Raw genomic sequence first — 26245 nt, 5'->3', positions numbered from 1 at the left:
CCCTCTATGTAAGAGAGGTGAAACTAAGTATATAAACATCTTATTTTAAAACACGCGTGCACACCCTCCATCTTCTTTTAAAAATTCCGTTTCTAAGGGACAAAGGAGGCAAGATCTAAATACTTGTTCAATATATAAAAGTGACGTCTTAGTTGTTTGTCTGATCATCACGGGAAAATGAACCGTTTGAAATGAATTTTTAACCACATTTAGTAATTACGAAAAAAAAAAAAAAAAAAAAAAAAGTGATTAGCTGGTGCTCGTTGTGGATTTGACGAAACTATGGTCAAATATGCCTAAGTATAAAATTTCAGGTGGAAGTAAACCCAAGGAGAAAAGTACCGGCAATAAGTTTGAAGTTGATCATTGGAAGTTGTTAAAAAACAGAATTTGATGCACTTATATTTCAGCTTAACGTAATATCTAAGCTGAATGAGCTTCCATTGGGAATCAAATCTGAAATCCTCTCCTTTCCACCCACAGCAAAGGATATAATGATAACAATTTAATTTAGGGAAGTTTATTTTTTCTATTAATGTCTCTACATGTAATTAAAATCAGGAAATCTGTCTACTGTGCCAATCATAGAATGTGCAATGATAACAGCATTACCAGTTCTTGGGTAATAGGATTATAGATTAAGGAATTTTGTATATGGTGATTATGCTACCAAATTGGTAACATGAACGTTGTTAAGTGATACGTTAATTCATGTGAGGTGGGACCGTGGCTGACTGAGACACGAACCCAAGTATACTAAATCAAAGATAAATCACAATGTCCATTTATAACACAAGAACATTGGAGCAAATATTATTTATAGTTTAGTATATTCTAGACCAATGGTTCCCAATTACTTCATAGTTGCGAACTCCTTTTTTAAGTCAAGATACGAACCTCACACCTTTAAGTTTTGTTATCTGCACACAAAAGATGTAGATAATGCAATGGATCCCCTAAATTTGTTCCACGGACTCTTAGGGTGCTACCGACCACCAATTGGGAAAGACTTGCCTAACCTACTGTATAGTAGTATTTACTTATGGTAGTCATTTGACATATACAGACTATCATTGAGCCCAGGTACTTGCTGAGCTCCCGGGTAAATTCTCATCGTACCCATGAATGGAAAGTGGCTTAGTGATGCTTTTCATTTTGATTATTCTTAATTGTTTTGGAAGTATTACAATGAAGTTTTATATATTTTATTTGAACTTTGGCCACGTTTGGAAGGATTTTATTGGTTTTAATAGTTAACTAAAACTATGTTGCAAAAATGTCCTGGTTTCGATCTTAAACCTGTTGTAATGGCAGTAGTTTGCTTTTAAGGACTTCTACCAAATTTTGTCTGCATTTATAGATAATACAACTATCATTAATAATAATAATAATAATAATAATAATAATAATAATAATAATAATAATAATAATAATAATAATAATAATAATATGAAGAAGAATGAATTCCACTACTATCACAAGATTTGTCACAAACCAAGAAAATTCCATACACTTCCACCCTTCACTAACCCCTTCATTCTTATCTAAAAGTTAATTCATTTTTATTATTGTCTATCAGTTTCATCAATCTTTTTCTTACCCTCCTTTTTCCCAACCTTTTACCATCCTTCTATGATTCTCCTATTAAAATAATTCTTTCCCAAATAGGATTGTAACCAATTATTTTCTTATTTCTAAATATTTTCAATATTTTTCAAAATGAAAATGAAATGAAATCTTTGAGTTTTACGTCCCACGATTATGCTTCAATATTTTTTTTTTCATTTCTCTCGCATTTTTGATAATACTTCATACTTATTTGTTCTTCCCAGCTAATATTCTCAATTATTCTTTCATTTTCTACTTTCTGCATGTTTTAAGATATTCTTTGCCTCTCTCTCTCTCTCTTCTATGTCCATCTCTCTTATAGGCAAATACCAACGATACCTGACTTATGTGAAATCAATGGAGTAGGCTTGTGTTATCCTGAGTTTTACATTTTTATACTGCAGTGGTAATTCTTTCTAAAGAACTCTACTGCTAGAATACAATATAAATGCGAAAATTATCGTTCTTTATTAGGAGTGTAATCTGTTTTCTTAGATAAGAGTTGCGGACAGATTCCGGGCTATAGACACTGACATGAAAAAAGACGAGAAGGTAAATCAAGGATGATTATTTCAAATTTGAAGGCCGTTTTTAGATAAGATTCTTCTGCCATCTAGGTACTGCCAAAGAACCTCGAAAATATGTCTGATGTTTAAATGTGGAAGTGTATTTATTCTGAATCTTGGAACTGTTCTTATCGATAATTTGTACCGTTCTTGAGATGCAATCGCGAAACTTATCGTGGCTAATATAAAAGAAAAGCCATAGTTTTCATACCAAAAAGTAAATAAATAAATAAATAAAAATAAAATAAATAAAGGAATGCATTTCTTCTGGGTGTTTGAGGTTTATTTCAATGAAATACCATAGTTTAAAACTTGGTTCAGTAATTCTTGAAAGTTTAGTAACTAGTATACTTTTCCTTTGGGTGCACAAAGCATCCGGAGAACATTGAAGGCAGCACATTTCGTTGGATTCCATTATAAATAATAGATTCCGAGCTCTACAGTCTTGCTTCTGACAAAGAACATAAATATAAATCAATCAATCACTTTACATTGAGATTCAGTGCAGGAAAACATTCCCGAAATAAATTCCTGGAGACGTCATAGCTATGATACTGCAAACATCGAATGTGCTCATTCTGAATCTGAAGTCCGTTTCTTGAAAACTACTTTCATTCTCAAGAGACGATTGAAGTGAAATACGCAAAAAATAGCATTACTGGCAACTCTATTGACAAACATATCTGACATTGAAAATTGACAGTAAATTTATTAAAGTTGCTGATTCTAAATTTGAAGGCTCTTTCTCAAGAGACTTTTTCGATTTCGTGATACAGAATGCAAACAACATGTAGAGCGGTACACAAGAACGTAAAGATGGCATTTTCTTCACGAAAATACTAAAAGTGAATTTTCTACGTTAACAAACTGTATTTCTTCCTTTTATTTTTATTTTGTTATTTCTTGGTTTATCTTATTAGGCTACGAAATCATACATAGATTTTTGAGGCGTACTGCTGTGATCCGTAACGTCCTCTAGCAATCGCTGCTCTAAAGTAAGTATATATATATATATATATATATATATATATATTCTGTAATAATGAAACCATATAGCGTATGAATATTATCTGAAATGCTTGTTCTTCGCTAAGTATGACTAGGTTTATAAAAATATTTCAATGGGAATATTTGAATTCCTTTCCGAGCCTTAGGGGATGCATTTCAATCAAACTATAATGATAAAACCCAAACCAATCCAAATATTAATTATATTTAAACACCCATTTTAAATGATTCAATTATTTCCTTACCTTAGCTATTATATGATGAATACAAAGTACATTCCCTTCATTCCTTGAAAGTGGAATTTTGGGGATATATGTCAGCTTATATTTTCGGGAAGAGTGTATACACATTGAGTTTCATTTTCCTAACGTGAGACATTCACCAGACACTCCATTTTTTTTTTTTCAGAAATTCTGAAACACCTCTACCTTTAAGATTCGCATTTTAATCAAGGAGATATGATAAAAACTTCAGCTCTTGGCAGATACTACTGTGTGTTTCAAAAACTGAATTTTTATTAGTTGAGCAGTTTCCCAGTGATGCAACCACAAACAACAGACAAAGTCGATTTCAATTTGGGGAATGAAATAACTGAAAATTCTCTCGTATTCCTTAATTGAAAGCAAAATTTTCGAAAATTCTGGAATACGTTTTTGCTTATTTTTAATGAGAAATTTCCAGACACCGAGTTTTGCTTTTATAACTTAAGGGGCTCTTAAGATGCCCTCTTTTGGATACATAAATGTAGGTGTTGAGAATCCCTACACCTTAGGATATGACTTTTAACCAAAGCAACATGATAAAATCCCTATCTGAAGTTGGTGTTAACTACTTTCAAAATATCAGTTTAAATCAGTGCCGTGCCGTGAAAAATCAACACCCGGGGGCAAGAGTATACGACAGCGCCCTCCCCCTCGCACATATGAGTGAAGTCGATAGATCAGCTTCGAAGCGGCACCATGGATGGTGCGAAGCGTAAGAAAATTTTCAAAAATAAACCCTACTTTTCCTTGATTTTGAGCACTTGTTATTACTTTCTCCTTCTATTTTATATATATATATATATATATATATATATATATATATATATATATATATATATATATATATATATATATATATATATATATATATATATCTTTTCTTTTTTCTTCCCGACTTTTGCGCCCCCTTACTTCAGTGCCCGGGACCGTCGCCCCGCTCGCCCCTCCGTCACATGGCTGGTACTGGTTAAATAGTGCCGGCGCTTTCCCATGATTCGATTTCTCACAATATTATTTTCTACTTTCACTTTTATATACCCTTTTTACATGCGAAACTTAAGCAAGTGCTTTAATGTTGCTTATACATTTGGTTTGTCAACGCATATAAAGATCTGTTTCCTTCGCACTATAAAATATCAGACGAATATTAATTGGCGTGTAGAACACACACCAATTAAGAATTCTAAGAGGTTCGCTAAGCAAGGGGGCTACAACCTGTATTAAGGAAGAACAATCATACAATATATAACTGTTATTATCTTTATTATTAACTTTATTATCTCGTTTTATTTATATAAATTAAACAACAATATTCATTTAGTAGCATAGTAAATGATTTCACTCTCTCATTGATAATTACATTTGTAGAAAAATATGTTGTTTACTGAAGCTTTGGGACACTCTTCATAATTTTCCTACTCTTCAATGTGACTGATGAGTGTTTGTATTTTGTACAGGTAAGTGTGCGTTATCTGCTTACACACATCCTTTTTAAGGTCACTGTAACGTATAGGTCTCTTTCTATAGATTTCAGAAAATGTTTCAATAATTGAAGACTTTGGGGCAAAACCCCGTCAAGTCCAAAAAGTGAAAGTGTAAATGAGATAGCTTCTGCCTATGCAAAGATGACTTCAAAATAGGAAATACGGGTTTTATCGCTTTTGCAAGAAAAGGGTTGCAGGGACAATGCCCCATTCGAAATGACAAAGTTCTCCGCACAATCCTTACGGAAATTGGATTTCAATGGTATTGCTTCAAACCGTGATATATTAGCCTATGTTGTAGGTATTGTGATCCTGAGAAAAAGTCTCATGGTCATAACCCCCAATCAGTGACCATTTGGCAACTACGGAGCCACATTTCTTTTTTTAAACAGCAGAAGGTAAGGATACTCTGGAACTTTGGTAGAATTGTATGAAATCCTGAAAATTCATATCCCACAACCTGGAAAGGGATGGGGAGAGTAACGGCGAACCTCATTTAAGCATAGCCCATATTCACATGCTCATCTCACGCGATAAAACAAAAGCCCTGGAAAGTCCCAGACAATAAATTTTTCTCAGAATCACGACATCTACAACACAACACACTTTCATTCATTTACACCGAGATAAAAAAATCGTTATATCCGGCTGTTTCTTTTCTTTTCTTTTTTTTTAATGGACCTGTAGTGGCTAAATAGGGTTGTCAACTGGCCGGTTTTTGACCGGCCTGGCCGGAAATATTGCTGTTATTTTGATTAAAGCCGGTAATTGGTACAAACTTTTTACCAAACCCTTTATGACTTTTTTTTCAAATTTGTATCTAGTTCGAAATATAGATTTAAAAAGTAATTTTCATTCTGTAAATTCAAAACTGTCACCTTTCCCCATCTATAAATGATTAATATACTGTATTTTGTTTGTGTGTTTGGATAATTTTATAGAAGACAAAGACTGTATCAGGGAAAATTTGAAATTTGCTTGAATTTGAATTTTATATATTTATTGAGAGTGAAAAAGGATTTCTTAAAGCAGTTTCCTGTAGTTGAAGTATAAGTTTAAAGAATAAATTTCATTTTCCAAATGAAAACTTGAAACGTAAAAATGAATATACTTTTGTTCATCTGTTTCAATGACTTTAAAGAAGTAGTAGTTACCGTTAAATACAATAAAATGAACAATGCGATTTCAGTTTCTCATTTATAGTATAATATATCTATTAAGCTTATTAGTGAGTGTACTAAGGTGTTAGTGCACTTTTGTTCACGATAGTACATTTCATTCCCATGAATGGGTCCGAACAGAGATATTTCACACTCAGACCTATACCATAAGGAATTTTGAGGGGTATCTGTTATTATTATTATTATTATTATTATTATTATTATTATTATTATTATTATTATTATTTTCCAGAGTTGGTAGTCCTATGACCAAACGATTATAATACGATGGTTGTGTCCACTAAGATTTTTTCTCATGATAGGATCTTCAACATATCTCAGTTTTACTCAATCTTACCGAAATCCAGAACATTGTTATATTCGCCTGTTTTCAAGAAAGTAGACCTGTAGTGACCAAATGATTCCTGATTTGTGGTTGTGTCCATGGAGGCTTTTTCTCAGGATAACAATATCTAAAATATCACAGTTTCAGTCATTTTCACCGAAATACAAAACATCACTATCTTCGGTTGCTTTCAAAAAATGGCCTCGTAGTGGACAAACGGTCAGTGAGTCGTAGTTGTGTCCATTAAGACTTTTCTTCAAGGTCACAATACTTACAACATATCACGGTTTCAAGCATTCCACCGAAATCCAGAATATCGTTAGTTACTGGTTCCAAAAAAAGCGACACTGTAGTGGCCAAACGGTCAGTGATTGGTGGTTGTGCTTATTGAGCCTTTTTCTCAAGATCACAATATCTACAACATATTACAGTTTCAGTCATTTTAATCGAAATACAGAATATCACTATCTTCGGCTGCTTTCAGAAAAGTGGTCTTGTAGTGGTCAAACGATCAGTGATTGGTGGCTACGTCCATTAACACTTTTTCTCAGGATCACATTTACAACATATCACAGTTTCAGTCATTTTCACCGAAATACAGAACATCACTATCTTCGGTTGCCTTCAAAAAACTGGCCTCGTAGTGGCCAAACGTCAATGATTTGTGGTTATGCCCGTTGAGACTTTTTCTTAGGAACATCATATAACATATCACGGTTTGAATCAATTCTATTTAAATCCAATTTCCGTAATGATTATGCTGAGTAATTTGTCATTTCGAAGGGGGCCATTGCCGCCTGCAACCTTTTTCTAGCAAAAAACGACAATACCCGTATTTCCTATTTTAAAGTCATTTCTGCATCGGCAGTGTTTTGTTTCTTTAAAGTGGCCCTTTTAATCAAGAGGACTCTTTTTTGAAGATGGGCCCTTTGCCCCCTTAACCTATTTTCCGAAAGAAACAAAAAAATACGTGTCGATTTATTTTCGGTTTAGTATATATGTGCCAAGTTTGAAGAAAATCGAATGACGAGAAACCCTTGTGAAGCTATCCCCTTTACACTTTCACTGTCTGGACTTGACGGGATTAGCCCCAGTTTTCAATTTGACCTTTTAACCTTGAGAGTGGCCCTAGATGGCTGGTTCGGTTATTGGATCTCGATATTGACCTAAGGTACCTATATACGAAATTTGAGCCCCCTAGCTGTTATAAGTAAAAAGTTATCTTGTTTACAGAGAAACGTATTTCACCCCATTTGCGAATTTGTATAACTCGTACCTCACCATATTAAATTATATATGCACGTCTCATAGGGCAAAACACTGAAAAAAAAAAAAAAAAACTCGACAGAAATATAGGGCCTTAACCACAGTCATTCTGACGCGTGATTAGTACCATACTAAAAAGTTCAACTAACATATGTTTTCTACAGTAATCAGGCCTTTAGTATGACGCTAATGATACGTCAAAACGACTTTGCATAAGGCCCATAATGTTTAACCTTGTTTTGTTAATTAATAATAATAATTTGTGAAGTTTGGCATAAACAATTATGAAATGAGAGCAATTCATATTCATTCATCTTTGACGTTATATAACCAGTTGAATTTGCAGCGGGGCAGTGGTGACTCAGGGATAAGACTATTCACCTCTGACCCGTTCCCTGGTTCGATTCCAGCTCACGCCAAGTTGGTTTTGTGGTGTACCAACACAGTATACGTTGATTTTCTCGGCCTCCTCCCTTTCCTTCCACTTTCTTCATTCCAACATTTCATTCATTCTTATCATTACCGTCATCTTTAGCCTACACGATCTAAACGTGAGACGCAAAACTGAAGAATTTAATTTTATTTTAAAGAAATTTCAACGTTAAAACGTTAAGAAAAGATTAAATAAATGGCACGTTCAGTGCACAATGAAATCCAGTTCAGTTTTTGGTCATTTTAAATATGCTTCATCTTTATCTCTATCTGAAGATCATATCTAAAACTTCTTTCACAACTTGAATGACTTATTCGCAGACACTGTAAATAATTATTATCATGTAGAAAATGGTATTAACTACAATATTCCATACATATACTTATGCGAACTTTAGAAACTTTACATATTTTTTTCTCACAGCATGGGTAATTGATTTCGATTCCCTTGTGCTCTGAACGCCTGAAATGTATAATCTTATATTGAAATACCACACAGAATGCTTTCTGATTGTGGTAATATAAAACACTTTAGATACTTATGTTAAAATTTCAATTACAGAAATACAACTTTTTATTAATATAAAACATATTCTTTCATATGCATATACAGTAGTAGACACAACACAAGAACATGTTACATCAATGGAAACTTTTACTTTTGCATAACCATCACGCAATTCGGAATGAAATGGCCTTTTGGATGTTTGAATGATGAGTTATGAAGAAAATGAAGTGAGATTAAGTCGGGAGAAAGTAAAGAATTATGATGTAAATAAAAAAAGGAATTACATTCCCAGAATTAGAAGATAAAAAGTATTTCTTCTTTCTTACGCGAATAGCTTTCTTTATTTTGTTTTCTCTCTTTTTTTCCCCATCATCTTGTCGTCATCCTCGCATAACTGTTTTGTCAGGAGCAAGTACCGTAACCTTCATGTTCCCACATCTTCACGATATTCACAAACCTTGAAGGCCAATAGTCGTCCTTGACACAGCTGATGGGAGTGGTATATGACGTTATAATCCCATATTTTATATATACACGTACCGTTTGTTACTTAATTTACATATCTAGGTTAATTGGTTTGCATTTTAATGAAACCAAATAACGTATTTGAGGCTTCGTTCTCTCTAATTCTCTTGTACGTATATATATATATATATATATATATATATATATATATATATATATATATATATATATATATATATATATATATATATATATATATATAGTTAAAATTTGCTATTTTAAGACGTAAATGATCTTATTAGAATCAGGCTTCTGCTCAACAGGGGCGTTTACCTCCAAAGAACAACGAACTTCGTTGTAAATATACCTTACATAGTTAGTGTACACTACTTTTATTTTAGAGACCTGGGTTCAAATCTGGATGGTAGCTCACGTGGTTCTGATTTCAAGTAATCATTAAGTATATCATATAACGTCGGTGTTAAAAGTACCTCTGGGCCCATCTATCCAAAGAAAACCAAATATATTATTGAATAGTAAGGAATATAGCTTAATTGAGAAGTATTTGGATTTATTCTAATGATTATAAATATATGTAAAGTTTTCATTGCTTATAGCCGGATCAAATAGAAAATCTGTACTACGAATACATAAGAATAGTAGAAGAGAAAAGAGTGATACTGGATTATTAAATAGACGAAGACAAACTGTTTGGGATATTACTCGAAAATGAACTACATCCTGTAGGTCCTGTCGGAAATAAATGAATAAAGGGTTATGAATCCTAAAAATTAAACCAATTGACCAGGACTTGTGTAAATTTCTTTAATACCTCAACCGCAACTAAAATTTATAAAGTAAACAACAGCGGGTGACGTTCTTAAGTATTAAACTGCATAAGTACATTTTTGTTTTAGGATATCTGCCTTTTAGGGCCTGTACAGTTTAGGACTTACGCAGTTAATTACTTGTGCACTAGAATATATAAAGCGACGCAAATTTGTCTTCAACATTGTGGCGGACGGGTAAGGATGTTCCAATAATATATATATATATTTTAAGTGATGTTCAAAATATTTATAAAGTTGAAAAACAATGCTGTAGAGGACCAGGGGAGCAGAGTTGTCTTCAATATTAGCAAGCGGACAGATTTTTGGCTTATTCTAAGGGGGGGAGGGACTCATTGCGGTAGGTGAATCTGATTTCTGAGGTGAACCTGTTGTATATTATATGTATATCAGGCGATGTAGATGAAGTGGCAGTCGGACACAAATCATCACATTACACCCCGACAAGCACATTTCAAATGGGATTATTGGGGAGACAGTCCCTCCAGTGCCAAGATTGAGGGGGACAAGTCCTCCTCATCCCCCGAGATTTGCGCCAGTATATATATCTATATCTATCTATCTATATATAGGCCTCTCTCTCTCTATCTCTATCTATCTATCTATCTATCTATCTATATATGTATATATATATATATATATATATATATATATATATATATATATATATATATATATATATATATATATTAAGAATTACGCATTTTTTAGGAATTTCCACTTGTGCAGCTTAGAAGTTCTACATCTAGTAGACTTTTAGTGCTTGTGCATCCTCCATTCACTTGCTTTAGTTTTGTAATTCGCCACCACCACACAGACCTGCGACTGTGCAATACTGCATAATACTATAACGAAAACAGTTAATTAATTCAAATTATATATTAGTAATATTAAAACTTTTATGGTTATTATCTCTTGCACAGTAGTACATCTATTATGAAAAAATAATGTATTTCATTATAAGAATACATTAAGGTTATTTTAAAATATAAGTTCCGTTAGAATGTTCGCTAACTTCCTAAGGAAGTAGTTAAATCCTTATGGAGAGGAAATAGGTTTCTCATAACTGTGATTTATTTTTCAATGGACTGTGCTATCAGAAATGCATTTCTCTCTATCAGAAAAAGAAAATTTTTGTCCTTTACCTAACTGTTCCCATAGAATGTACTAATAGCAAATTACCTAAATATTCGTATCTTTTAGATGGAGTACTTCATTGAGCTATTAATATTTACTTTCTCTCATTTTTTAAAATAGAAATGTATGCAGTCTACAGTATTCTTGGCATAGAAGCGATAGTATATTCACCTAGATGATCTTTAGGACTTGAGTATTTTAGGACTATTGCCGCGACCCAATAGTAGCTATCCGTTTCATGTTCTTATGTATTTACTGGTTCGATCTCTATCCAAGTAAGTTTGTGCTGGACAACCTCGTATCCAGTGGCGTATTTAAACGGGGGCTTCCGGGCTTAAGCCCCGCTGAAATTTTACTCACTATATTAAAGCAAATGAAATATCTTGCAGAATTTTTACATTTCCACGACTAAAGTTAGCAAAGCCACCCCCTTCCGAAACAAAATCATAAATACGCTATTGTTCGTGGGTTTTCTCCCGGTACTTCCATTTCCTCCCACATTCTTATTCTTCCATAAATTCTTCCTTCATCATTCAATTGCCTTAATTATCCGTCTTCCTTAACCGAAACGACATAATCGTGGGACGTTAAACTGAAATATTCCGTTATGTATTCACTCATCTCTATATATATTGAAACATACGTAGGATAGGTATTTTTTCACCAGTTTTCCAATATATTCAGAATAATAGCTCTTTCTGTCTTTTTTTTTTTTTTTTTTTACAGTGTTTTGTAGTTTTATTCGAAAACCAGTGCACAAACACTGATAGAGAAAATGAAACTAGGACAATGACAGTAAATCACACTATGTGAATTTGCTTTTGGCTAATTGACAGACATCGATTTGTTCTAATCGCAGAGATGAGGTAGTAATGGTGCGCTTTCGTAATGAAAATCTCATCTGTCAATTTGTGTTGTACTGCGTGTTGTAGAATGTTCCTATTGATTGAAATTTGTTATTTTGCTGAGTATTCGGAATATTGTTCTAGAATATAGTGAATACGTAGGGCTCAGTGAAACTTTAGGGCTGCCTAATGTTAAAAATTGTATCTTTGGAGATGATTTTAACTCCTTGCACTGAAATGACGAGTCTAGCTCGTCATGGCCTCCCGGTGCCAAATCTCACAATGACGAGCTACACTCATCATAAAATTTAAACTATTGTAGCATCACCCAGATGCAACGGAAGGAATTGAATGATTTAATATTGGAGGTAGTCCCTCTGTTTATCATATAATTCAGAAAATAAATCTTAGTGGAAGGGTTAATAACCATGTGCTCACTTTCATTTGTATGGAGTCACGGTGGTTTAGTGGTAGAGCGTTCGCCTGTGGTGCATGGGGTCCTTGGTTCTATCCCAGATCGCGTAAAGTGAACTTTGTGGTGGACAAACACTATGTGCGTGGGTTTTCTCGGTGTTCTCCCGTTTCTTCCCACTTTCTTTATTCCACCATTTCTTTCATATCTCATACCGCCTCCTTTAGCCTAGCCGGCATAACTGTGGGACGTAAAACCAAAAGATTTTATTTCATTTTACTTTCATTCGTAATGCTTTAGTTATCAACGCATTTTATATATATATATCTCATGTTTATGTCTTTCCATTTTAATGTTTCATATTCTTTTTTAAATTGTTATTAAGTTATTATTGTTATATCTTCGTTTTATTTAGTGCTGTTTATTATTATTTTTTTTTCATTTTTAAAATTCTAGTTACATTTTCTTTATGCAACTTTACAAATTCTAGTTCGACTTTAAATATGATTTAGTTTTTTAAGTATTTATTTGTAGTTTTAATTTTATTGCTAATTTTAAGCTCGGCAATCTTTGTATGAATCTGAAACTAAAACTTTTAGCCTCTATCATGACAGGGACAATATTTAGCCTTGGTGATCAAAGTAAGACCTGTAGTTTCTATCATTACGTGGACGAACAGCATTGGTGCTGGAACTAAAAAGTTTGTAGCCTCTATCCTGACAGGGACACGGACTAATAGTGCTAACATCGTCATTAAATGTCCTTCCCCCTTCCCCTCCTGAATTAATCAATCAACTTTTAAAGCATCAACAGCTCCACTTTCTCCTGTATTCCGCTTGCTTTTATTTTCCAAATGTCTGTTTCTGCTAAAGGGATACTTTACATCATCACAGGTCAGGTCTGTATCAGCTGTAAATGATTGGTGTAGAGTCACACGATTAATATACGTAATAAATACATAAATCATCTATATGTCACAAGGAAAATATAGCAAGATTATTTGTTATTTTCGCACTCGTTCATATGTTTCACTCTCCTCGCTATCGACTATCAACTGTATTCTGACATATGTTCTTGATTCTAAGTTTATAAATTATGTTAGCTGATTACTGTATCTAAACATGACTCACATCATTGTTTAGAGAAACATTTTTAAAAAATCTGATTATTCAGTGTAATCCAAAGAAGAAGAATATTGGTTTTCCTATAATATTTTTTAGAGTTACATAGGTGTCCTTATACCCTCAAAATTTAGGATTATCTCTTCTAAGTTCTCCCAGCATTTGTCGCCACAAAAGTGATATTTATTTAAAATTTTTCTCAGTGATTCTGAGCTTTAGTAACTCTTTTCATCTTATGATACAACTTTTGTCAAAAGTTTGTTCTTGTATGAATTCTGTACTTTTTGTATACTTTTTTCTTGTTCAAATGCCCCTTTTTTTTTTTTTTTTTTTTTTTTTTTTTTTTTTTTTTTTTTTTTTTTACCATCTTTAAATTTTAATTTGCATTTGCGTCACGATGCCTTGTGAGTATCCCTTGGTTAGAATAGTAGGAAAAGCAACTAAACATGAAAATATAAACACACTAGTAATTCATGAACAAGCGATTTGAATCTTGAACGTTTGCTATATCACATCAAAGTATAAAAATTAAACTGACTAGCATATCATACCTAATATGTCAAAACAGTCGTTTAATTGTTGGAAAAAAAAACTGAGTTGCATGGAAAAAAGAAAGTTACAAATACTTTAATGTATTAACAAATAATAACTGCACTGGAGGCAATAGCGTCTCTAATGCATAGGGCGACTCAAATGTTTTTGACGTTCTTTTATTTTTGATACCTGAGAAGAATAACTGAAATATTTTAATGGGAAATGGTAGAACATTGAGGCCGCAACCAGGCCGGTAGCCAGCCCAAAACTGTAGAGAGGGCGGTAGAATTTAGGGGGGGCGGGCTCGATCCAATCATATCATAGTTCATCACCATATTATAGTTCATTTGCAAACCTACGGTGAAACATTTAAAGAGGCCGGTAAAAATTTAGGAGGGAAGCCCCCCTAGACCCCCCGTGGATACGGGCCTGGCTCCAACTAAAGAGTACATGGCGATCATGCTCGACATCTTGAATGCAAGTTCCAAATTTTAAATAGAAGGGAGGTATCTTGCACGTCAAGTAACATTAGCGTGGGTTTAGGATTCCAAAGATTCATTTGTTTCTTTCACATCTTGTATCGTTTGCATATCGTTTGCATGTTATAAACAATGAAAATTTGAAAGTCTCATCATTACTAAACGGAATCTTTTATTGTTACAGGTTATCTGAAATGCTTCTGACGGAGGAACATAAGACAGAAATCATATCAATATTCAGGGAACACAGTTCCAGAGACATTGCAAATGACTACAAAATACGGTGCCCAGACAGACATCTAGTATCGCACAGCACGGACACATATATGATGCCAAATTTCGCGAAATTGGCATCGTGGAAGATAGGCTACATACTGAACGACAAAAGAGTGCCACAAATGAAGAGACGGCAACGATGATTCTAACATAATTTATGAAGAGTTCCAAACACGTCTTTAAATGAAAAGTTGTATCATTAAATCCCTCATTCCCTGGATGATTTATGCCAATTGCTCACATCACTATAAGATGCATATGCAACATAAACTAAATGAGGGTGACCCAAGTCGATGGATGGAGTTCTGTATGTGGGCCACGAATCAACACGAACTGGATGTGGCATACTGTTCAGCAATGAGGCCTATTTCTATTTGAATTGGGAAATCAATCGGCATAATTGTCAGTACTGGTGTGACAGTAATTCGAATTGGATTGATCCGAGTAAGGAATATAGTGATGCAAAGCTAAGGTGTAGCATGTGGGACATTCTCAGAATTTGTCCATTTCTTATACGTAGAATCTATCTTAACGATACAACAGTACGTGCCACTCTTGCAGAAACACGTGTTTCTTTCATTACCTGGTCGGGGCCACGTAGACTCAGTGATAGAGCACGTGGAGCCTGGTTTGATCACAGATCTCACCAAGTGAACTTTGTATGGACAAATACCGTTTGTGTGGGTTTTCTTGGGGTTCTTTATAAATATTTACTATGAACCATGTAACACTAAAACAGAACTAAAACTTGATTGAACGAGTGTTGTCCACAAGATTTCAGAAATTTTTCGTCTCGAAATCTAGACGAGAATTGCAATGGTTTTCGTCCGACTAGAATTTGAAAATACACTTCTCGCTTCGTTTTCAACACCAGTCTTGCCTCGTGGGCAATATTAGTCACAGTTGTTACCGTGACTACCGTTAGTTGGAACAGCCACCTCTTAGAACATGTGCTGTAGCATGTTGTTTAAATGATTTTCAAAACTTTCAGTGTACATAACATGCAAATGATACAAGATATGAAAGAAAGAATTATACCTTTCGATTCTAGAGCTCACGCCAGTGTTACCTCTTATGTGACATTTCCACCTTCAACTTTGAAATTTCAAACTTGCATTCAAGCTGGCGAGTTCCAAGAAGCCGAGCACCCTACAAGTTGCAGATCCCCTTACTACCATCTCCCATTAACATGTTTTTTTAGATTTTTGTGAACACAAAGAATGGGGAAGTGTTTAAGGTTGGTTTAAAGGAACAAGTTTTGCCGATAGATGTCACTACAGTCTTCGTATCTCTCTTATGTATTTTTTTACCTTTCACGAAAATTCACGATTTCTCTTACATATTTCAACCTAGAGACTTCAATTTTTTAAAGAAGGAACTCCATAACCTAGCGAAGGCAACAATCCGTGCCGATTTTTTATTTAGAATTTTCTTCATTGTTGAAATGGATATTCGAAGCTTTAACAATATAACTGTTTCAACAATGAAGAAAATTCTAAACAAAAAATCGGCACGGATTGTTGTCTTCAATAGGTTATGAAGTTCCTTCTGTAAAAATTTGAAGTCTCTAGGCTGAAATTTGTAAGAGAAATCGTGAATTTTCGTGAAAGGTAAAAAATACATAACAAAGATGCGAAGACTGTAGTGACATCTAACGGCCAAGCTTGTCCATTTACATCAACCTTAAACACAGAAATTAGAAAAAAAAAAAAACTGTTGACCGATTTTCTTTTTTAAAAAGCAAACCAACATCCAACTTGAAAGTACAGAAGACAACTATTTATTAAGAAATGATTATATGTGTAGGTCACCTATTGTAAATAAAAATTGCGCAAAAGCAGTTTTTGCTTTGATTTGTATCTTTTTCCGGTCGTTATGCGAGTGTGTCCGTGGAATTAACTTAGGACTATCTGTAGTTGTTGCACCACTCAATTCCGCGGATACTAATCGTGAATTTATTCTAGTTCACCTAGGAGCACTTATATAATTTTCGTTTATTTCGGTATGACAACCAGATAGTGCTAAATATTTGAAATCTGAAGCACAAAAATTTTTGGGTTTAGGAAACGGTTGAAAATTGATAGCAACAGTAGTGAAAAAGTTTAAAACATAATTATTAATAAGAAAAAATAGCTAAATGTATAGGATATATGACAATAACAACAAATTACAGTGGCCGCGGTGGTTCAGTAATAGAGCGTGTGGGGCCCTTCGTTCTATCCCAGCTCCCGACAAGTGGGTATTGCGGTGGATAAATATCGTGTGTGTGTGTATTTTCTCGAGGTTTTCCCGTTTCATCCCACTTTGATAATTCCGCCATTATCATCAATTTCATCATCACCGTCTTCCTTATCCTTGGTACATAAATGTGGGAGGTTAAATTTAAAAATATGACTCATGAGTTTCCTGGTGGGCTACGAAGCCAATTCCTCTACATGTTAATTCTAGAAATTATATCATCTTAACAAATCTATAAGTACTATAAATGATTGCTTATGTTCAGGCATCATTTCGCCCTTGATCTTTAGGGACTTGATGTATGTTATTATTTTCAAGAAACAAAAAGTAGATATTTTAGGAAATAGCGATAAGGATGTATAATTATATTATTATTATTATTATTATTATTATTATTATTATTATTATTATTATTATTATTATTAATAATAATAATAATAATAATAATAATAATAATAATAATAATAATAATAATAATAATAAAAGACCAATCATTATTTACATTAATATGAAACCGTACTTATCGTAATGTTACACCATATTGTAATTTAACACATCTGCAGAAAACGTTTGCTAGCCGTTCGGTATAATTTTACTGACAAACCTTACAAGAATTGGTGCCTTTGAACTCTATATTCTCCACATTGTATTGAAATTAACCATATAATTACCGTAGTAAACACTCAATTCTTTGAAAATATACTGAATTAGTGAAAGTAGATGATTCAAGATGACACACATATAGTCCGTATATTGGCTTTCCTTATTCTTTACAGGTTAAAAAAAATCGGCGTTTTTGCAACATAATTGAATGTTGAGTAGCTATACGGTCCTAAGGGCATATTTTTTTTACTTCTTTAAATTTGATATCATTGCGTTATTTTTTCTTTTAAAAAAAGGCCTCTTCATGATTCACTAAACAAGATACAATTGCAAAAAAGTTTGAAAGAAAAATACATAAGAAACAGTTTTAGGGTTCCACACAGCATTTAAACATGCTTGACGAATTTCTTTTCCACTGAGGGAAATTGGTCTAGAAACTTGCATCTCATTGGTTTATATTCACACGAGCGTATATCATCTTTATTATGTTTGATCATCTGTCTACTATTTGAGCGCTCTTTTCATTTCTTTTTTTAAATCTACATCATAAGACGTTTTCACTTTCATGCGCCAAAGGCTACTGTTCTTGTATGTATATCTACGTGCAAACAAATCTGAAGACTTGATTTTTAAGAGTTATTTATTACTTGTTTAACGCACGTCGACTTGTTTGATATACGTATTGTATATTCTAAAATAAAAGCAATCGTCTTTACTAAAATCGCCGAAATCAAAATTGAAAGTTTATTGTATCACAAACCAAGAGAAAGTATAGATACTTGCGACATGCGTATAATATTACTAGTATTTAATTATTACTCACTGATTAATATTTAATTATACCAAGCCATTCTTTTTGTGGTTGTTTGTTTTTATACGAGAAATAGCTCAGAAGTGATATTCATGAGTGTTGCATCGCAGAAATTAAAATTTGATTTACAGGATGGATTCTTGTAATTTATCATGATATGCCGTTGCAGTGTAAAATTTCCGCAAATTTTGAACCTGTTGAAAAAAAAAGTTTTTTCCGTTCCTTTTCCCGACATTTGGAAAAATTGGGGAAAAGAACAAAAATCTTCGTATTAGATTAATTTTGCTAGTAATGGAAACGTTTTTGTTTTCGAAAGCATGAGAAATGTAAGTCGAGAATTTCAATATTGTAAATATTAAAATAAATAAATAAATAAAACACTCGAAAATAAAACTGTTGCAATTACGCTTGAAAATTAATAGTCTATATTCATTCCCTTTCTGTGTTTTTTAGTCCTTTATTCGTGGATGTGCAGTAATTACAGAACTTTTACAGTTACATACAACTCTACCATCATGCAGCGTTTCTGTTGTAATAAATAGGGCTCTTAGATGAAACAAAGTTCTTAATATGCTCTTTGATCTGGTGAAGTTTTGTTAATTTTAATCAATTTCTTAAAGAAAGAGCAATAGGTAAATTTCACTAATATTCATGTACTAAAACGTAGACTTTCATATAAACTTAACGTACAAAATTCTGTACAAGTGTACGAAAACAAATATCTGTTATCTAGTGTAACAAATTGTCTGTAATAATAAGGATACATTTTGAGAAAAATGTAACACATATTGCTGAAGCAACTTCAACGTCACCAACTGAAACAAAACATTTTTCTTCTTATTATCGCATATGTACTTTAACTTTTGTACTTATATGAACAAGAAAAAAGATACACTTCACTGTGAACGGTAAACTGAACCATTAGAAAGAAATATTTGAAGATGCACGAAGTCCTAACAGGAAAAGAAAATAACTAAGCATTCGCATTCGCAATTAGTACGGTGTAACAATCTTGCTTTAATTTTACAGAAATAAATTATACGTAATTTTCAAATTCACAACCTTTAATATAGTGATGCAAATAACTACTCGCCCACTCGCCCGGGGCGAGTGCTTCATCGGAGCGGGCGAGTTTTTAATATCACTACTAATATACCGAAGGTAAGTAAATGATTTCTACTGTAGGGTGTGGGCTAGTGACTTTTTTCTTGGGCTAGTAAAATTTTGTTCCTTATTTGCATCTCTGCTTTAATATATTTGTCGCTGTTCAAATTTGCTCACTTGTGCGGAGTATGCGTGTATGAGTAAATAAGGTGATATCTCTTTGTTAGTTGCTCGTTAATAGAAATGAAATGAAAATGAAATCTTTGAGTTTGACGTCCCACGTTTATACCCGTTAGGCTAAGGGAGATGATGATTAAAGCACGTGAATGATGATGGAAGAATTGGTGGAATGAAAAGTGGATTTAAAAGGAAGTACCTCGAAAAAACCCCATGGACACGATGTTGTCCACCACTAGTGATGGGTAAATTCCCGGGAAGATATTTTTCGGGAACATTCCCTGGGAATATTCCCGGGAAGATTCCCAAAATGGGAATTTATCCGGGAATTTATGTTCAATCAGAAAGAAAATTGCATTCTATTACTATATTATGATTTCAAAGTTGAATTAATTTTTATATCACAGCAAATGATTACTGTTGTCCACAGAGGATTCTTTAAAATGTATATTCTGAACGGACTAGGTTACTTCATTAACACTTTATTATATTTAGAGAGTACGCAAAAATGTATATTTATTTACAATAGGTTCTATCAATTAAATATGTATGAAAAAATATATAGTAACAGTTTAAATTTGTATGTAAGTGGATTTGCTCAAGTTGACTCTATTACTGATATTATAAACACATTAAATTTATAAATGTTATAAACCAATTAGATTGGGTAAATGCTAGAAGATACATGTCTCCCCAATTTGTCAACATTTGCGCATACATATTTATGTTCACAAAATTTGCAAGATACTTACTTACCTTTATATTTTAGCACGTAACATTGCCATACACGACCTTTCATTCTACCAGTTTCTCGAAATTCCATACGTTAATTCACATGTAATAGAAGTCCGAGTACTTCTTGAGAAATTCGAGTCAGAGAGAGGAGATAGACCGACGTCTATTACTAATGGTGGTTCAGGGTTTATTAATAGTACCTCATCTCTATTTCTACATAATTCTAAATTACTTTACAAAATGGTTCCTTTTCATCATTTGTAAATTAGTACTTTGCTCATTTTGGCTGTTCTTTAACATTGGGGGCCAGCTTTTGCACCTACTTTTTTGAGATATTCTATTCTGATGCGGTTGTTTTATGGTTTCATACGTTAAATTACGTTACCAATATTAAATTCAGACAGCGTTGCAGAGCGAGCGTTAGCGAATGAAGGCGGGTTAGAGCCCCGCATGGCACGTTGTTTCCTATCTTCGTTACCAACAATTTACTTTCTTTTCTCACATAAATCACTTCCACTCACCTTTCCGTTTTGTATAAATCCCCTACTGCCCTAAAAAAAAATGTGTTCGATACTTTCTTGACTACTTGAACATCACTATCAACTCATTTCTTCCGTATATCATCCTACTTTTTGCTAGTTTTGCCCCCCAATTCTAAACACTTACCTTACTTTTTAGTGCAAATGGAAATGGAAACTAAAAAATCATATTATTAGTTATATAAAGTACTGTCAAATAATTTTAATTTTTTTAACCTCTAAATTCTTTAAAACCTAGAAGTAAATCATAATATATTAAAATGAAGTAATTAGTCATACGGTTCTTATAATTTGGAAGATAAAGTAAAGAAATGGAAATAAATTCCTTCCCGGGAATTTATAGGCCAGGGAAAAAACCCGGGAATATTCCCATTTTTAAATTCCTTCCCACCGGGAATATTCCCACTGCCCATCACTATCCACCACAAACTTACTTGACTGGGGATCGAGCTAGAGACCCCACAAACCAGAGGTAAGCACTCTACCTCTGAGCTGCTGTGCCTCCCTTGAGTTGTTAGAAAAATATACAAATAATACAGAGGGATTTTTACCAGAAATCAGGAAACTAGAAAGTAAAATTAGAACATGTTGCTTTAAGTTTTTTTCCTGTTAGTGAAACCCATTGTTTAATATATGCAGGTTACAGTAAGTAAGATTAGTATCAGTCTAAGATACAACGATACTTGTATTTTTAACATCTTCATTATATCTTTATTTGTACTTAGGGGCAAACTGTACTTTTAAAATATGCACAAACTGTTCAAGAAAGGAAGAAGAATAATATGCAAAAGAGAAATAGAAGTAATTTCTTTTCTGTTGTTATGCGATGATATTTTGTTATGATAGTGATTCGACGATGTGAGTTTAGTTGTCATAGCAACGAAAAATAAATATTATAAAACGAAGGATCCATCTCGTGAAGACTATGTACAATTTTTAAAGACTGTAAACGATTAATTTGTTTCGTACTACAATAAAAGGTAATATGACGCAGTGTATAAATGGATTTTAATAAATCAGTAGCCTTAGTTATATAAATGTACAAACTGAGGACCTTTTACGTAATATAAAATTGGTGTTTTCCACCTCAGGATTTTAGAAGATTTGTGTGAAGTTAAGTAAACAACCTCCTAGCTAATTAACTCCAGGAGTGTAGATTGATTTTAAGGCTACGTAGTGATTTTGCTAAAAGCATCAAAAACGGAGTATACTTTTTAAGAAGTGGAAGAAAAATTTTCAGAAATATCAAAATGAGTCTTCATGGTATTGAAAATGCAACTGAATCAAATGGTAACAGGGAGGTGAACTCCCTTGACCTAGCTGACCTAATTAAACAGCAGATTGGACAACTGAGGCAAGATTTTGGTGAGCAGATTGGACAACTGAGGCAAGATTTTGGTCACCAAGTCAATCAGCAGATGAGACGATTAAAGGAAGATTTTGGTGAGCGAATGAATCAACAAATGGAACAAATGAAACAACTCGGCAGTAAAATAGACATTAACAGTCAACATTTATCAGAACAGATTAATCAGACAAATCAACGAATTGAACAAAATGACCTTAAAATGGACCAGATTATACGTAGATTTACCGAAGTGCAAAATTCCGTTGAACTAATAGAAACTATAGTTAATGATCACACCACCCAAATAAGTGAACATAATAACCAGATTAGAGAGTTGCAAGAAGAAGTGAATTCTATCAAAGAAAGTCTTGTTGCTGCTAATGAGAATCATGTCAATGTTCATGGTGATAGAGTTCTCACTGACATTATGCAGACATCCCAATATCATCATCGAAGAAACGTGAAAGAAAATGATTCATCTGAATCTTCAATAAGGAGTGATAGCGAGATTAGTGTGGGCCAGCGTCGGAGAACCAGACGTTCCTCGCAACGTGGAAGAAATCATCCTATGAATTCCCGACATGTGAAGGACAGGAACAGAGGTATATTTTTCCGTGTCAGTGAAATCAAATCTCTTACAAAGAGCTGTAAGTTCAGCTTTAAGATCTGATGATACACCAGCTAGTACATTTATAGAGAAATTCGAAGATGAGTGTGATCTAATGGGGGTGGATGAATCTAAATTCTTAAAAATTCTGCCACACGTTTTATTACCTAACTGTTCAACTTCGTTTAAGGCTATTAAAATTAACCTGCGTAATTACTCTGATTTTAAGAATGCCTTATTATCCAACTTTGAAAATGACTTTATGCTAGCTAATAGAGATGCATTAATTCGTAAGAGGCATTATCACCCTAAACTGGATCGGAGTATTACTGACTTTCTAATATCAGCTTATAATGAGTTGAAATCATTTAATCCTTTTCAACCTGAATCTAGGATAATAGCATACCCTTTAAGCTACAACAAATGTTAATTTCGGCTCAGTGCGTCAACTTCAACCATCTCATTATAATTGTTCAAAAGTTTGAAAGCCAATCTATGATGCAAAATAACAATAGAGGGCAGGCTAACCCTAATCGTTGCCACGTTAATTATGCATCTGTCCGTAATATCAATGTTCAAGAAGAGGGTATTTCAAATGTGCGAAATAATAATAGATTTCATTCTAATGGAAGAACAAATGAACTAAATTTTACCGGTACTGGAACCGAAACGAATTACAGGAATAGCAATAGAAATAGTAATCGTAACACGTTTTCACGAAACAGATTTCCAAATAGCTTTACAGGTGGCAAGAATTCACAATATAGAAATCGGAATACTGATGAAGTAGTACGTAATAGACAAGACTGTACACAAGGTTGCGCTATGCAATGTAACTTAAATCAATCCTATGGTAATATAACCTAAAAAGGTTAAGGCGTCCGAGAAAACTATAATCAATTGATTTTTGTTTATTTTCACTGTAAATGACGTTATGATTTCGTTTGTTATTTGCACTTCCTTTGAATTCTATGAAGATAATTCAATGAATCAACAAATGGGACAATTTGTACATTTATGATCTTGATAACTTCTTTTGATCAAACCGTAACATTTGTATTATGAACTGCATTTTTGTACGTTCTTCAAAGTATACTAAAAGTAAATGGATGCAATTAGTTAGAACATTAGCTCCTTCTGAGATTGTGACCAAAGTTAACATGAATGACATTTAATCTTTGAATTTATTCTTAATACAATAATTTCTTTACAGTTTTTGTTGTGATGTTAATTATTGTGTCTTGTTCTAGATATTGTTGATATTTCAATTTTGATTTGTATTTTGTTGGAATATATCATATATTTGATCCTTTCTTGTTTAAAAGAGCAATAATATTTAATTGTCATAATAATATCCTCTTTACAATCTTCTTAGTTTTGCCCGATAAAATAACAGATTTTGTTAACATTCAACTTATAGTACCTATCAATGACCTCAAAAGGACCTAAAATTTAAAAAAATTGTATGCCGTTATTTGAATGTACCTCTTGTTATCGACGTTGAAGAGTATAAATATTTGAAATGAAATTAATTAAGAGAATTAAAATAAAATATGAAAATAATATTGATATAAAAATAAATATGATATATGATTATATGAATTGTAATTTTTATATATACGAGGATCATTCAGAAACTTAAGTAATTAGTATGTAATAGTTAACGGTCCAGGATTTCTCTTTTTTTATTTTTAGAGAAAAAAAGGCCCTGTTGTCCAGACACCACATACAACGATACTTGTAATTTAACATACATACATACATACAAAAGCAATTTCATTCCCATCCGTAGATGGGCGGGCCACAGAAGGTTACGCCTTCTCTCTGGCCAGAGGTCTGGGTGATTGTTGATTGAAGAAAAGAGAGATGGGAAACAGTGCAAGTACGAGTTTGGAGTAGAAGATTCAGCCTTATTGGGCTCTATGATTGTTAGTTAGTGTGGCATAGCAAAAGGCGACAAAATGTAGTGGACGAGTGAGCTGCCAAAAGAATGAGGTTTAAGTAGGGTATATGTGCGGATGGTCTATATATATGCGGCGAGTTGGATTATAGTCCGCAGTTTGTGCCTCTTTTTCATAGATCGCCAGCAGATGATCGACAGGTGGGTAGATGCGACGAGGAAAGGTAGGAGTCTGATCTAAAAGGTCTGCAACGATCGGATGAGCATTTGTAATGTGGTGGATGATATATCGGGTTCGGAGACGATAAATGTGAGTAAGGAGAAACGGCATTGTCGTTTGTTTATAGACTAGTGCGGTTTGTGTTCGGGGTGGCAGTGAAAAGGCTATTCGGATGGCTCGGCGTTCTAAGATTTGAAGGCGGTCATAGTAATATTGATTGGCCGCGAGCCAGGCGAGATATCCGTACGTGATTGCGGGGCGATGTAATTTAACATATTTATTATATCTTTATTTGTATTTATGGGCAAAATGTACTTTTGAATTATGCACAAGCTATTCAAGAAAAGGAAGAAGAAGAATATGAAAAGAGAAATAGAAGTAATTTCTTTTCAGTTGTTATGCGATGATATTTTGTTATGACAGTGATTTGATGATGTGAGTTTAGTTGTCAGTGCAACGAAAAATAAATATTATGAAACGAAGGATTCATCTCGTGAAGACCATGTACAATTTTTAAAGAGTGTAAACGATTAACTTGTTTCGTATTACAATAAAAGGTAATATCATGACGCAGTGTATAAATGGATTTTAATAAATCAGTAGCCTTGTATAAATGTACAAACTGAGAACCTTTACGTTATAAAGAAATAGTTTTTATTTTTTTTTTCCTGTTTTTGCCAATATTTCCGAACAAAAGATATTTTTTTCTAATGAGTTCAAAACTTCCGAAAATTTTATATAGCACAAGGATGATATTCTTATAAATTTGATTTTAACATATTAACTAAAATCATTCTGGCTCCGTTATTTTAACAGTTCCCTATATATATATATATATATATATATATATATATATATATATATATATATATATATATATATATATATATATATATATATATATATATATATATATATATATATATATATTGTAGCCATGACTTCATTCTATCACGGTGCTAACTTTAAAGTGTTTGGAAGAGGGTGCACAGCTATTTGTTGTTCCAACATTTCCCTATTCTGATACAAGAAACATAAGTACCGGTACTCAATGATCTTAACTGTAAACTAGTAAATAAAAAACAGTTTTTATTTTAAAAGCATAATATAATAAAATATTCGAAAATTTTAATTTTCACCAAACTTTCCGTTTCTTTTCAAGCTCGGGGAAAAAACTATGAAAAGCTAATTTTTACCCAAAATTT

The 26245-nt window shown here is 33.2% G+C and overlaps 1 protein-coding gene across 3 annotated transcripts in view; it reads left to right on the top strand.

Annotated features, from left to right (window-relative positions):
• Positions 1 to 26245, top strand: part of LOC145695036 (uncharacterized) — a 229282-nt gene that overhangs the window by 46933 nt on the left and 156104 nt on the right. The window contains exon 2 of one of the 3 annotated variants that reach the window (XR_014133105.1): positions 14667 to 16161. The exons of the other annotated variants lie outside the window; for them this stretch is intronic. The gene's annotated coding sequence lies outside the window, so the exon portion shown is untranslated. Of the gene's footprint in view, positions 1 to 14666; positions 16162 to 26245 lie in introns of those variants that run through there. 3 annotated transcript variants of the gene reach the window in all.

The sequence above is a fragment of the Thermobia domestica genome, chromosome 9, assembly GCF_964235325.1.
Source record: "Thermobia domestica chromosome 9, izTheDome1.hap1.1, whole genome shotgun sequence".
Classification (NCBI taxonomy): Eukaryota; Metazoa; Arthropoda; class Insecta; order Zygentoma; family Lepismatidae; genus Thermobia; species Thermobia domestica.
Note: the sequence above shows the minus strand (reverse complement) of the source record. Positions and strands in the feature narration are given on the sequence as shown.